At 37.9% G+C, this 14,588-nt stretch overlaps 1 long non-coding RNA gene across 1 annotated transcript in view; it reads right to left on the reverse strand.

Moving 5' to 3' along the window:
* The window catches only part of LOC306654396, a 51,075-nt gene that overhangs the window by 298 nt on the left and 36,189 nt on the right, over positions 1-14,588 (reverse strand). The window contains exons 15-20 of the long non-coding RNA XR_013761956.1: positions 11,112-12,781; positions 9,522-9,598; positions 7,621-9,264; positions 4,825-4,876; positions 2,878-2,962; positions 831-2,035 (exon numbers count right to left, since the gene is read on the reverse strand). This is a non-coding gene — a long non-coding RNA (uncharacterized lncRNA). The remainder of the gene's footprint in view (positions 1-830; positions 2,036-2,877; positions 2,963-4,824; positions 4,877-7,620; positions 9,265-9,521; positions 9,599-11,111; positions 12,782-14,588) is intronic.

Raw genomic sequence — 14,588 nt, forward strand, 5'->3', positions numbered from 1 at the left:
TCATGGGTGTAAATGATACTGATTTGGCACTGACCACATCTGGACTCCCCATAAACTTGGTTCATATCCAACAAAAACCCAGCGCTCCCTGTTCAGCATTCCTCATCGTCTTCATTCATACATTTTCTCATGGCTCATGAACCCACTAATAATATAATCAATACTTAACGGGAGAAACTGAAGTTTCTTATTGGACGGGGGCTACAGCTCAGGGGTGTAGCACTTGCCTAGCAAGTGCAAAGCCCCGGGTACAATCTCCAGTACTGCAAACAAATAAATGAATTTCTTATAGAGAGGAGTACCTAATACCTCTCCAAAGTTCATTTCTCAGAGAGAAAGTAAATAGTTCTCTTTAAGTAACAGACTCGGTTTTGTGGATCAGTCATTAAAGAGCACCCTTGCTTCCTATCAGTCCCATTCCCTCACTAGTCAGGGCTGGATCATCTTTTGGCTACTTCGCCCATTTTTAAGGCTATGACAAAAACAAGCATGAGCACACCATTTTTACTCCACACGTGCAGTGCTGACAATATCTTACATCTTGGAATGTGACTAAACTATGTTTTCATAAGCAGAGGGAGGATAAATCAACCGTCACTCAGAAATAAAACTGAATAATGAATGTTACATTAATTAAATCACGAATAAATTAACTATGAAAATAGAATGGTCTTGCTTCTTTCTCCTTAATGGACCAAAGATATGATGAATTAGCCCAGGTATGACCTTCATTCATTTCTCTTGTATACGTACCCACTTATTCCCTCTCAATGACAGAATTAACACCCATGATAAACCATAAAACCAGAATCAATTAATCTGTTACTTACATAGATTTCTAAGCTCATCATTCAAAAGGATAACAACCAAAACCTTCCTCACTGGAGAAAGATTTATCTCTGTGCATCCATTCTGTTGAATAGAAAGGGAACAGGAAAAAAGGCAGGTTACATAGATAGATGGATATAGACGGACTTTTTTAATTCTGTTCAAGCCAATGGTATTTGATCAGCATTAACCTCAGTGCTTGGCATACATTTAAACCTGAATGGCATATCTACGGACTCAGTGATTGGGCAAATATTAAATAAATAAATATTAAATTTACTATAATGAGCACCAGTCAAAAGAATGAGAACCCTGACTACCTCCCATGTCTATCTGCACACCCCTGCCCACCAGACAGGTGCTGGCCCTTCTGAGTGAGTCCTGGTGCAGGACCAGGACGTAAGCATATTTTCGGCCATGATCCACGTGCACATGAACACACGGGACTCATGTAGGTGCATGTGAGCTCATTAAGCTATTCCATTTTTAAGGAAATTGCATCCACAGGCCAAAAAAGGGAAATTCTATCTAAATACATAGATGTAATCATCATTCTAAAAATGCAAGGTCCTAGGTCTGTTTTCGTTATCTGGAGCGCGTGTGTGGAACTGAACTGATTGAACTCCTAGTTCATAACCCGGGGTCCTCTCTGGTCCATGATTTGCTGTTTTTAAATGATTAACTGAGGCATTAACTTAGTCTTTTTCAAATTGATAATGAGACCATTATTTCTGTAACTCCACAGGAACTGCACAATATTAATGCCTGTCTAGATGCTCATTAGACACAGAAAAACGATCCAATCGTTTTTATCATTTTTTTTTTAATTCAACTAAGGAACTGACGTTAAACACAGTGAAGATCACCACATTAATCAGAACTGGTCATGTGACAGGCTCAACACAGATCCCTACCTAAGCCCTCTTTCAATTAATCAATAGCGAAGTTAAGTAAATATTTTGCCCTTTGCTTAATAAAAGAAAAAACAACATAATATAGAACAACAACGTAGCCTCTAGCATCCACTGTCTCAATGCCCCTTACCCCAGAGGGACAGCTCTGATCAGTCTCTGTCCCTGGAACGGTTCTCCTAAAATGTGTCACTGACGTCTCTCACTGCTTTATCAACACTCACATTTAGAACAGGAATAATCCATTCCCTCTGCATTCATTTGTAGGTTTCCTGGTTTATTTATGCTCTGTTTTACTGAGAATAATATATTCCACACTTAGAAGCCCAAGAATACTATCCATATTATTTTTAAATCCTAGAATAAGCTCATTTCCCATAGAGATAACAAATAGCAATCTTCTTGCAATGGACCTCACAGTTACAGGGTTTAGTCAAAATCCTTGATTCGGACACCACGGGTGCTCGCCATTGATTCAGAATGATAAGCCATCTCTTTCTTAATTTCTACCTTTATTTATTGATCTATGCACTGCTTCACTAGAGTAAAAAATATCAATAGTCATGAATGTTTTTAAAAATCCAAGAACAACAACCTGGAATATTACCAGGATCTGGTTAGAGGTGGTTTTCCTACACTAGGCTTTCTACCTCGACAGGGTCTCTTGATGGAGCGGCGCTCGGTGCGGCACGTGTGCCCGCGGCCGGCCTGTTCCACGTGTCCTTCTTCTCGCCCTGTGTTCCTCCTCAAGGAGGAGCTGCGAGAGGAGTTCGTGTGATGCTCTAAATATGCTCTCAGCTGCCTTCCCTGAGCAGAGAGGACTAAAGCTACTGGCAGATAGAACGCAAGAATTCATCTAACTCCAATCATTCAAAACACAAACGGCCATATATGGACAGGGGAGACCCTACTGGACATGGCCATCCTAGACTTTATTACTGCAGATATAAGATGACTCTTTAGCTCTGAAAGTGAGTGGACTGTCTTCTGTGTTTTAACTATGACTGTGGTTAACTGGATCAATCTTCAACTTAGAGTCATAACAAATCCTTCTTCCATGTGTGGCTTAATTCAAGCAATTCAATAAGCCACTAATGAAAATTTCAACCAAATTGACAAAACGTTAGCTATTACTTACTTTAGTCACTGGGTTTCTTACTCACAAAGGCAACAGCCAAGATCTTCTTCAGTAGAGACTAAATAAATCAGCCTTGGTCTTCATTCTGTGGCATCAAATATCAATTTTTAAAAGAATAAACAGCACAGGGTTAGATATTTTAAAAGACATGAAGTTGTATAGCAGGTTGTGGATTCAAGTCCAGTTTTCATTATTAAAGGACTCCTTTTTATTTACTGACCTATTAATTTTAAATAATAAGATGAACACTATTAAATTCATCAATCAAAAGCAAGAACTAATACTTTTGCACACATATGTCTACAGACCCTAACTCACAGATAATCTTTTTTTTTTTTAATGTAGTCTTAAAAATAAATGCATGACTTTAAATTCCTGGTTCATTGCCAGCCCTCACCAACAATCTGTATTGACCCTACTTACACATTAATTTTATCATCCACTGTTTTACTTATTTGCTTATACAATGAGCCACAGAATGTTTGCTCATCTATTCACATGCACACACACAGACACACATATACACAGTGGTAAACTCAAGAGCCCCCCGGGCAGAGCTGGCTTTCATGTTCAAGTGCCTACACTCCCACACACAAACAAGGAAGAGTGTCATTGTCACTTCTTCCTGGACCATGCTTTGCCCACTTTTAAAAATTAAGATGTGAGCCATGTATGGGGGCATGTACCTGAAACCCCAGCTACTCTGGAGGCTGAGACAGGAGGATCACAAGTTCAAGAGCTGCCTGGGCAACTTACAATATGTACAATTAGCACATGTAAATCAAAAATCAAATTAAACAGATGGTTTTATTTATTTCTAATATAATTCAGAGTTCGATTAATAATAATTCCTTTCCTCAAGATGAAAATGTGCATTCATATCTCCAATTACATTAACACTTATTCTATTATTTATTTATATAATTTTCCTTTCACTGAGCAAAAACAATTAACAAACAACACCCTACATCAAAATGCTAGATCAGGTCTTACATACATCAGTCACATACTTCTTTCCAATAAAGCAACAGCTTTGTTCATATAAAGCAGTGGAGTTCAGTGCTATAGAAATATACAGTAATAAAGCACAGTGCATTACGGAATTGAACCACACTCGGCTCTCTCTAGATTTACCCATCTCTACATTTCTTTATTTATTCATTCACTGAATTACTTATAAACCAGTCTATTCCCATAAAGTGTAAACATTGCTAATCAAGACACCTGAAGAGTCTGAGCATCTGCCCTAGGCTCATTTTCCTAGAGGAGAACGGGAGGCTACTATTTAAAGCGGACCTCAGAGTTCCAGATGGCTTTAATCAAAATTTTTGATTCAGACACCCTCCAATCTCATCACTGGTCCAGACTTGGCATGTTCTTTCTCCATTCCCTTATTCCTTCATTTCCCCATGAGTCACAGGCTCCAAAGAAAAGATCCTTGGTATGACTACGAAATGTCCCTACACGCAATCCCACAAAGTGCACAGTCGAGGGCTCAGTGCCAATCCTGTGAAGTATTCAGTGAATCTGGCTTCACATTGGTACCATCCACACCCAGGATCCATGAGGGCCACATTCACTGAAGATGATATAATGAGCAATCAGAATCCACACGGTGCCCTACAACAAGGACTCAAATGATACGGGTCATCTGTTAAGAGCCTCCCCCAAGAGTTAACTGCCAGGATGTCCACCACTGCGGAAGGTCCAAGTCAGCCGTGGTGCACGAACAATGCAGAATATCAAACAGTTCTGGAAGTTAAATTCCTTCCATCGTTTTACTTAAGTTGAGCTAAAAGGACTCATCCTGCTCACTGACCCTTCACACATTTCTCTGACAGGTCCATACTTCCTATATTCAATTTTTGTGCATTACAGTCTTTGGTCCCACACTTCAAGAACCACAGATGAACAGAGACTAGGATCGCTACTAACACTGCTCCTTACCTACAGACACTGTCAAGGTCTTCATCGTGGGAGATGGACCAAATCCATGCTACTGTGCTCATTCAGGAGGAAAAGAGATTTCCAAGAGAATAAAAAATATAATATTTTAATATTTTTAAATAAAGTTTAGTTCTGCATTATTTGATTAATCACAATCATTGGTTTATATCACACAATCATCATCAATCCAACAGTGATATTATCTTCAGGTACTGAAGTACTTTTAGTATGAAAGATACATACAATTCTGTGACTCTATCACCCAACATCAAAAAGATGATTAATAAATATCTAGATAATCTTACCTTACAGCCAAAAGACCAGATAATCTAGGGGAGGGGGGGGGTGCTGGGGATTGAATCCAGGGACTCTTTACCACTGAGATGCATCCCTAGACCTTTATTTTTGAGACACTCTTGCTAAATTGCTGACAGTGTAACAAAATTGCTGAGACTGGCCTCCAATTTGCAATCCTCCTGCCTCAGTCTCCTGAGTTGCTGGGATAACTGGTATGCACAAACATACCCACCAAGGCCGGATAATATTTTAATGAAGAAAACTTTTACAAAATAGGATGAATTTGAATTCATGTTTCATGGCACAATCTTGACAATGGGCCACACTGTACTTTAATTACTATATTTACTGCTTCATTAATATAACAATAATTAATAATTTACCTGCTACCTAAAACTAAGCACCATTTCCTGCCACTTTCTATACCGGCCCTCTCTCCCTCAGGGAACTTTCTGCAGTGATAATAGAAGTTCTCTGTCGGCACCACCCAATATGGCAGCCACGATGCACGTGCCACTTGGGAAGTGGCTAGTATGACCGAAGACTGAACTTTAAATGCAAATGGCAAGATGTCTCTTACTGGGCCATGGCTTGTTTGTTTTTTTAAATAGTGAATTGTGATGTTATTCTTTCACTCATTATAAAAATAGAAGCAAGCCAGGAACAGTGGGTGCTGTAATCCCAGAAGCTCAGGAGGCTGAGGCAGGAGAATCGCTAGTTCAAAGCCAGTCTCAGTAAAAGTGAGGCACTGAGCAACTCAGTGAGACCCTGTCTCTACATAAAATACAAAACAGGGCTGGGGAGGATTTGTGGTAATTATATTCATACTTTTATTATTTTTATTTATTTTTTAACATTTCTTGCTTAGGCTTTTTCCATGTTTCAATAACTATTTATTAAAATACTATTATATTAATAAATTTAGCAGAATTATTGGGTGTAGAGTTATTATGGAATATACATAATTCATATGTATATCAATGTATTTGACATAATCATAAATATTATATTATTATGTTATGGCATAAGTGCTATTACATTATTATGTTATTATGATATAATAATAAATATGACATTACATAATAATAAATATTATTATAACATAATAAATATTATTATGACAAATACAAAATTTAATTATATAAATTGTGTGCCACAGCTTAAAATAAGACATGCAATAAGCAACTCACCACTAGCCCAAAAACAACATGGGGAGCAACTCTTTCAACACCCACTTTATTTGAACTCAAAATTTTAGAAATGAACAATAAAAAAATCCTTGATTCATTCGCTCCCTTCATTATTAGATAAGTTATGGCCCTCCTTGTCTTTTTCCATGCATTTATTTACTTAAAATAATACAGTTTATACACATGAAAAACAAAAGAGCAAAAAATACATTCCCTAAGCTGGGTACAGTGGCACATGCCTGTAATCCCAGCAACTCAGGAGGCTGAGGAAGGAGGATCTGAAGTCGAGGCCTCAGCAATTTAGGGAGGCCTTGTCTCAAAATAAAGCTTTTTTAAAGAAAGGGCTGGGAGGGCTGGGGATATAGCCCAGTTGGTAGAATGCTTGCTTTGCAAGCATAAGACCCTGGGTTCAATCCCAAGCACCGCAAAAAAAAAAAAAAGAAGAAGAAAGGGCTGGGAATGTGGCTCAGTGGTAAAGTGCCCCTGGGTTCAATCCCCAGTATAACCAAAAAAAAACCAAAAAAAATATCCCCTTGAATACTTCTAAATTCCTCTATAAGCACATTTCATATAGATAGAATGGACCTCAGAGTGATAGACCGGGTTTAATCAAAATATTTGATTCAGATGCCCCACGCATACTCATCATTGATCCAGACGTGGTATTCTGTGCTTTTACTCAATGTTAATAGTCCTGATTTATTCATTGATTCTCCAATAATATGATCACTGGCCATGAATGGGAGTGGGGGGGGGGGGGGTCCTGAAGATATAATTATGTCTGTCAAAGCTCACACCGCCAAAAAGCTGGGGACTTAATCTCTGCAATAAACCTCAGAAATGCAAATATGAATTAACCCACCTCCAAGCACCACATCCATCTGCTCTGATTTGCTGGTCCATGCTTGGGCCACCTTCATTTAAAGTACATCCATATTTTCAAGATGGTGCAATGAACTACCAACTTATATCACAGCTAATGAAAAAGATCAGAGTCTCCATTTCCTTCCCTACTCCCCTCAATGGGTTAAGAATCTATAACAATATCAACGGAGAAGTGTTTAAATCCATTGGGGTATAAAAGCAAAATTACATATTAAAATTTCTTAACATGACAGAAAGGCCTTTTGTCTTTTTGTTCTAACCTTAGAACAAATTGTTCTGAATTGGATCAAACATATTCTTAATTTATAAAAATCTCACCATTGGTCAATGCATGACCACTTTTGAACTGATCCCTTTAAATAATTCTGCACATACACGATCAGGCCCTACCCCAGCAAAAACATGAACTTTGATTTGTACTTACATAGACATCTTCTCTCCTTATCCAAAGAGGGGACAGGGAAGGGCTTCACGGGAAACAGTGATGGGATAGGTGGAATGCTCCCCTGCGGAGTAAAAAGCAAGTGGTCAAAGGGATTGAATAGTTGAATTTACTGGTTTTAACCAGACCATACTTGTGCAGCAATCAATTAACCATAAACCTTGGTTTGTGTTCTATTCTGAACACTGGGAAAGAGAGCACTACTTTACATTTGCTAATTTCTTTAATTTGGAAGAAAGGAAAATATTTTATTAACGTATATATAATATTTTTGTTGAGAATGATATAATGAACACCACTGAATCCAGCATTGAAAACAAGAAAAATAACTATTAGGATTTCCTCTCTGTTACTGCTGCCCACATAGGTGGGACCAAGATCCTCTTTTTGTTGGGTTTTGTGCAAAACTGGACACACGGGAGATTCGATTTCTGATACACGCTTGCTGATGGTCCAAGAAGGAACTTCATTAATTCACTAACTGATTTATTAATTTACTCATGAGATAATTTGTGTAAGAGAACTCTTTGAAGTTTAAACAACCATCAAGATAAAACTGAAACACTAATATAAGAAACGTCTACGTGTACCACTAGAAAGGCCTAGAAATCTTTGCCTTCCAATGGATATGAGTTACGAATAATAAGATAATCAAGATCTTTACACACAATAACATGTTTTCCACTGGCACTTTGAATACTAACATTTTGAAAAATGAAGACACAAATTTATGAATTTGTTCTCTTAGAATTGTAATTCATTATACGTGAGCCCAACTACACCAGATAAGTACCCTGAATAACATTTACATTTTTCTTATGTAATTACCCCAAAAAGTAGCAAATTGGTTCAATTTGTTTGCTTAAGTAAAACTGCATAGTAAATTTGCATTCATTTGCAGTTGTATAAAAGTCTCATCTTTGCTCCAAATTCTCACTTATATATTCAATCAAAAACGTATTTATGTAAATGCTCTTCCATTTTCTTAATAAAATGATCAGTGGGCACAGAACAAAATCGCTGCCTCTTATGTCCAGATGACCACATGGTCCTACTGTACAGAGACTCAACTATTAATTCATCGGGTCTAAGAATCTCAAAATGGTTTTAATCATGATCCATGTTTCATTACATCTCTTAAAAAATTATCACATGTATTTCTTATTCTTCACTCATTGCCATATTCTTCATTCATGGCTAGTTATGGTTATGACAATGTCATTCATACCCCCAAACCAAAAGAACCAGATTCCGTGGGCTTTCCCCCACAATGGGATAAACACTGGTGCCTCCTGGCAATGGACCTCAGAGTTGCAGATGGGTTTAATCACTGTCCTCGAGTCAGAAACCCCATGCCATTCATCATGGGTCCATTTGTGATTGATTCACCTACTCAGAAATAACAACACAGTCACAAAATCCCCGAGACAAGATCGTTTGCCTTGTGGTTAAAGTTCTTCAATGGCACTCAAAGGCTTTATTTTACTTAATTTGTCCATAGGCAAACATGGCTCAATGAAGAATAATGACTACGGCCCTCCATCACCTGAGACACTCACAGTCCTCTGTGCTCTTGTGGACTGTCCAAAGGCGGTACCAGTCAGGATCTCTACACACGTGGGAATGCTGAAATCAACCAGAACAATTTCAGAATAAAGAATAATATTACACTCTCCTGAGAATCATTTAAATAACTTCTATCTTCTTTTAAAATACCTTCAGTTGTGTTAATGTGGAAGGTTTTCCTAACACATTCCCATTACTGCTCCATATTTGGAGAATTTTACTTATTTTATGTATGAAGACATTTATTACTTTGAAATTCTTTGGCTAATAACCATGAAAAACTGAGCCAAGCACAGATCATGAACCAAGGGTCTTACCTTTATCAGCATCTCTGCTCCTCATTCAGAATGATAATTCTTGATTAAATGATTGAATCAGCAGCCTGGTGTTCACCCTGGGGAGGGAAAAGATTTAGAAGAGATTTAGATTTATTTTTAATGAATTATTCAAGCAGAACTAGGTAGCAATAAACTTTCATTCAAAAATGCAATTTTTCATTAGTTCAGTGTTGAACTTTTAATTTGAAATAATACAATAAATACTATTGACTACATCACCTAGCCCAAAAATAAGATCTATAACCATTACAAATACCTACCTAGATAAATATTTGTAAGTAGATGAGTATTCAGAGGATTACTGGCTGATACAAACATTTTCCCTTTTCTTAATTAAAAAAAAAAAAACGCAAATTAAAAAAAAAAACTCTTGTAACTATCAGTATCATAATGCTTCACATAAAAAAAGATTATAGACTCTGTTCATTTTACTTCAGATTAATAATTGTACTTCTTTATGGCAAGTCATAATGCTAACAATATTTGTTTTATTGTACTCTACTAATTGCTCCATGAATAGGTCTATTAATCTTTCATGTACATTTCTCAACTCACATAGGTATTGATTTACTTGGTATAATACATTCTGTATCTTCAAGCCACAAAATCCCAGGGCTAAGTCTATTGCATTATCCTACCTTCTGCTCTTAGGTAATGTCTACAGAACATACGAGCTGCCTCTTGTTCTGTAAGGAACTCTGGAGTTACGGGGGGCTTCATCAGAAGGTCGACTCAGGCACCTCCACCAATGCTACCCACTGACCCACTGGCTTTGTGTATTTATCCCCCCTTGAACCAGTTCAGTCATCCTCTGATTCATAAATAATAATTATACATTCAGAACCCGTAATGGCAAGAAGACTGAGGACAAAAGGATATAAGGGAATCAAACTGGGTTCGCTGCTTCTTTTCACTCAGAGCAGAGGAGATACCTTACCACAGGGAGCCCCTGGTTCCAACCTCCAAATCAATCAGCATGTCATGCTGTAGGGGACCCTCACTTCTGATTGGCTATTCCTCAGAGCTGGTGCAACCAGCAGCCACGGACCCCTCAACAAAGCCCTCGCTTTTCAAAACTGACATTGGCTACTTTTCAAGGCATCCTGCCTCAAGGAGTTAGCCAAGTTCCATGTTGGTAAATAAGGTGATGGTTGGAAAAGACGTAAGTGGGAGGTTAAATGTGTGAAAGGCACCCCATGTCGTTAGTCATGGTCTTTAGTTGGGCTGAGTTGAATTACTTAAAATCTTCTGTTCATGACACATTCCAATCACAAGTCTGTGTCTGGCATTCTTTAAATTCATGTACTATTAACAATTATTTAATTGAAATAATTTAGTGGGTTCCCTTGAAGAGAGGCCATCTGTGCCCAGAGTACCAACCCATGCTTACTCACATGGGTCTTTATGCTCCTTGTCGGAGAAGTGACAGCATTGGTTCCCTGATTAGAGCAATAACGTCTCCAATGTGGTTTGCGTTCTATGGGGTGGGGAGGGAGCCTGCTTTTAAAAAACATCCTCATGATTTAAAGAACCAGATTAAAACTCCATGTACATCTTTCCAAAACTTACAAGAGCTCCTGGTTTCTCTTTTGGCAGGGACAAAAAACGTGGATAGGAATTCTCATATTGTGACATGGTTTGCTGGCTTAAAAAAAAAATGGAGTCATAAAATCATGTATATCCATAAAAATGCAATCCTAACTAGAATAAGATATATCCTATGCTTATATAATTATATCAAAATGAATTCTACTGTCATGTATAACAAAAAGGACCAAAAATTTTTTTAAAAATCATGCCTTGCTTTTCAAAGACACCAAAATCTGTAATGTCACAGCATCAGGTCACAACACGAAACAGTATTTACACGTCCATAGTCATTGACCTCAGGACAACAGACCCATTTCTTTTTCTATTGCTTTAGTAAAAATTAGTAAAGAGAAAAGATTAAACAGTCTGATGATTGACCTCCGCTTGCCACACAATTATGTGTTATATAACAACTATTTATATGAATAAATGCACTTTGTTTCCTTAACAAAATATCCAGTCAGTAACCATCACGAAGACGGAACACGAGCTTTTGTGTACAAATGACCACCGGCACCTTCACCAAAATGGCAAGAGCCTTGCTTGACTTAATTTGTTGGGAGTCTCAGACAAGTTTTATTACATTCCTTTATAAGAATTGTATGATGTGCCCTCTTTTTTCAGGCATTTTTTAATTGATAGGCTGACTTTCTAATTTAAACAAAAAGTAAACTCTGGGCTGAGGGTGTAGCTCAGTGGTGGAGCAGTTGCTGAACTTGATCACTAGCACTGTACCAATTAAAAAAAAAAAAAAATGAAAATATATCCCCAAAAGCACAGAAACCCAAGGAAACATTACCTTACCTTAACTCATTTCCAAAGGAGGAATGATTACATGTCTCTTTATGGACCTCAGAGATACATATGGGTTTAATCAAAATATCCTGTTTCAGATACCCCATGGTACTCATCACTGGTCCAAGCGCATCTTTCTTCCTTTTTATCGTCCTTCGTTTATTGATTCGTTAGTTAATGAACAATACAATCACAAAATTCTAGGAACCAGATCTCCTGGGGAGCTGCCCTTCCCTCATAGATTAATATATTAATCTGCAAATGCCCTTCAACACAGGACCTCAGGAAGATGCGGAATCAATGACACCCGTGTGGCACAGCAGATCTGCCCGGGGCCCTGGTCCTTCATGACCTTCAGGGACTCCATTCGCCCAACTGCCAAGGGCGGCCTAATGAAAAGTCATGACACCACCCGGTAACGCTCACGGCATCTTACGTTCTCCCGCGGTGGCATGCGCAGTTATCACTCAGGACCACACAGATCGGGAGTGTCCAAATCATCGGTGGTGGAAAATGAGATACAAAGCTAATCAGTTCTGAAAATAAATTAAACAACTACTGCCTTTTAAAAATCACCCCCAAAACTAAAAATGAAAATAAAGCCACCTTTATTGCATCTAATTAGATCAAGCATGCGTTTGGGTTTGTGACATGATCCCATCACAGGTCCATTCCTGGTGGCGTTTATTTCTCTTGTGCACATGGGTGTCTCTGCACTACTACTAAACACAGGAGCAAAGCATCGCAGCGAGGACGTGGAGGTGAGGTCTCACTTACATTGTTCTGTTTGTTACCCACAGAGCTAATCACCCAGGCCGTGTTTCTCGGGAATAAGTCATTCTCCTGTGGTCTCCCTGTGGAAGAAACGTAGACTTAGCCAGACGGATTTTGTAATGAATGTTAATTATGTGGAACTAGATAGTAATAAACACCGATCATTTATAATTAATTCAGTATCTTATTTTTGCTTTTAAATAATGTAATAGTCACTGTTGCATCTACCACCCAAGAATAAGATCTATCCCTGTGAAAAATGTCTGCCACACAAACACCCTCCTCACCCAGGCAAACTCCTCGTGGGGTGAACATTCACCTACCTATTCCATAGCATGTCCTCACTATGCTACAAGATTTGCCTGCTACTGGTACTTCTGGGTGTGTGCCTAATCACTCTGCAAGTTCATCCATGATCTTTATTCACCAAAGACGTAGCCAAAGCCAGTAAGAGACTAGCTAAAGCAGGTGTGTGGCATTTAATAAATATAAAAAGAGAGAAAGGACATTTTAAATGACAAGGATATGATACAGACTTAGATTATTTTCAATCAATACTTAAGTTAATCAGACCCCTGCTTTATGTCCAATTCTCCTCATTATTTATTTAGTAAATTTAAATAATACAGAAAAACACCACTGAATCCACCACCAAATAAGAAAGATAACACCTGTCTGTGAAAAATATTTTAATAGCTTCAACAAACATAAAAATCATTTTCGTGGATTCTACTTTTGCAGAATTTGTGGACATTTAAATCATCATTCAATTCCTAGTAGTATATGCTTAATTCTATCTTACATCGTAATTTATTGACTCATTTAATCACTCATGGATGATTTGACCATGTTTATTATCTAAAGAATAACCAAAATTGTAACTGAGCCAGTAATTCACAACTGAAAAACATCTCTGTGCAATGATCTACATATACTTTATCAAAAATGGCAGTAGGGGCTGGGGCTGTATCTCAATGGTAGAGCACTTGCCTAGCACGTGTGAGGCACTGGGTTTGATACTCAGCACCACATAAAAATAAATAAATAAAATAAAGGTATTAAGTCCATCTGCATCTAAAAAAAAATTTTTAAATGGCAGCAGGCTAGGTACTTTCCTATAAATATCAGTGGTAAAACTCAAATAATGGTCATTCTCTCATAAGACATCATTCTCATTGATCTATGTTTTGTCTTCTTTCAAATAAAATTTTTTTATTCGACTATAATAATACATTAATCTGCAAATGCAAACATAGTGGAAATGAATCCTGAATAAACTAACCTCTGTCTATCCCATTCTTTGGTCAGCGAAAATGGTCAAGATCATTTTGGAGTTGTTAACAAAATTCCATGTTCTTTGTAGCACTGTTCCCAAGAGCCAACATATGTAATCCACCAATGTCCATCAGCGGATGAATGGATAAGGGAAATATGGTCTATGCACCCAGTGGAACACTACTGAGCTTCCAATGTTGTGTTGACAATGGTGGATCTTTTGTCTCTCTAGTTTGTTGACATCCCCAAAACAACCTTCTGGAATTTTCATTGGGATTGCTTTGAATCTATAGATTAAGATGGGGGGCAGGGGGGACTGACATCTTGAAGCTATCGGTTACTAAACAATACCCCCCCCACACACACACACACACAAATCCAGATCAAAATACCAATACTGCTACAGTTGAGAAACACTGCTTTACCCTCTCCAAAATAATTGGTTGAAAGATGAAGATATTTATAGATTCACTCACAACATCATCAGTATCTGTGAGCATGGAAATGAAGGGCATTAGAAGTCTGAAGTGGGACTGGGATGAAGCTGGCTGGTAGTACTTAGCATGCATGAGGTCCTGGGTTCAATCCCCAGCCAAATAATTAATGAAAGAA

The sequence above is a fragment of the Sciurus vulgaris genome, assembly GCF_902686455.1.
Source record: "Sciurus vulgaris genome assembly, chromosome: 2".
Lineage (NCBI taxonomy): Eukaryota > Metazoa > Chordata > Mammalia > Rodentia > Sciuridae > Sciurus > Sciurus vulgaris.